The sequence below is a fragment of the Uranotaenia lowii genome, chromosome 1 (genome assembly GCF_029784155.1).
Source record: "Uranotaenia lowii strain MFRU-FL chromosome 1, ASM2978415v1, whole genome shotgun sequence".
Taxonomy (NCBI): domain Eukaryota; kingdom Metazoa; phylum Arthropoda; class Insecta; order Diptera; family Culicidae; genus Uranotaenia; species Uranotaenia lowii.
The window spans coordinates 65,160,538-65,161,840 of NC_073691.1; the positions used below are offsets into that span (position 1 = coordinate 65,160,538).

Below are 1,303 nucleotides of genomic sequence, written 5' to 3' on the forward strand. Positions count from 1 at the left end.
TCGTGAATTCCAAATTGATTGTATTTTGAATATGTCGTTAGGTTATGTAATTGTTAAAAACTGTTAAAACAGATGTATGGGGGAACTTTTCAACAAACTGTAACTTTAATGTTAAAAAACTGCTTCTGGGAAACATATTAAGATACCCAAACTTTTCTCGTTACAGTTATTCTCGAAGCGCATTCCAAAATAGACTCTAACAGTAGCGGTTCTATAACAATTTTACCTTACTTGATTCCGACTTTATTTGAACGATTTTAGAAATCGTTCTTGGATAGAGCACGCACACATGTAAAAAAAGCTTTTAGATTTAAGGAATTTTCGGATTTCATACTTTTATTTAAAAAACACTTTTAATAGATTTTAAAAAGATTCTGGGCACAATGTTCATATTTTATTATTCTGTTTGATTAACTTACTTTATTTGAAATTTCTTCCATGCAATTAGCGATGATTTGATTGCGGCTAGCAGCCAAAACCTAGAAAAATAAGAGAAATAAAAATGCAAATTTAATTTTGCAGGTCTGTCCGATGAACATTGTTTTCACAATTATTGCAATTAAACACATAAAACTATCATATCAATAAAACTCATAACTTACCTGTAACTTCCTAACAGTCCGGGTCTTCTACGACATCCGTGGTATGGGAAATAACCCTGATCCTTGGAGGTTGTTTTGCTGCCTTGTTGAGCTGAAACAGCTTTTGCTGAGAAAACAAAAACAATATGATTATTAAAACATCCCGTTTGGTATGTTTCAATGCCCAGTTTTAAAGTTAAGCAACTTTAGTTTAAGCTGTGAAAAAAGATAAGAAAGAAAGAATTATTTTACCTTTTTTTCGAATATTCGATGTATTCGTCGCTCTTTGTTATCCGATTTATTTCCTCCTGGGGCGACGTATCCGATGGCAACTTCTGTTGAACCAGAGGCGGTCGCCAAAGTAGATGCAGCAAAGAATGCAGGTGCATCGTGTAGAGGTTCTGGAACGAAATCCTGGAACGATTCCAGACCGGACCTTCCCGACGCGTCAAAAACTTCGGCCGCGACGAAAAATTTCTTCTTCTTTTTCTCATATTAGATAAACAAATCAAAGTGCTGCCAGATGTACTGATTTTTGGAATACGAAAAATGTTTTTCTCCAAATTGAGATTTTTTTTTTTGAAAAATGAGTGGTATATAAACCGATGTGTTGAACTGTGTGAGGAAAGATTCTTAAGAAAAACTTGACATACACTGCATAAACTTAATGCTGCACGTCATCGAGTTAACATTTATAATTTAATGGGGGTTTTTTGTATGGA

At 34.1% G+C, this 1,303-nt stretch overlaps 1 long non-coding RNA gene across 1 annotated transcript; it reads right to left on the reverse strand.

Annotated features, from left to right (window-relative positions):
- Positions 1–372: 372 nt before the first annotated feature.
- Positions 373–964, reverse strand: LOC129745202 (uncharacterized). Its single transcript, XR_008737096.1, has 3 exons — positions 834–964; positions 603–708; positions 373–479 (listed from the first exon to the last, which is right to left on the reverse strand). It is a non-coding gene; the product is annotated as an uncharacterized LOC129745202 (long non-coding RNA).
- Between the last annotated feature and the right edge of the window lie 339 nt (positions 965–1,303).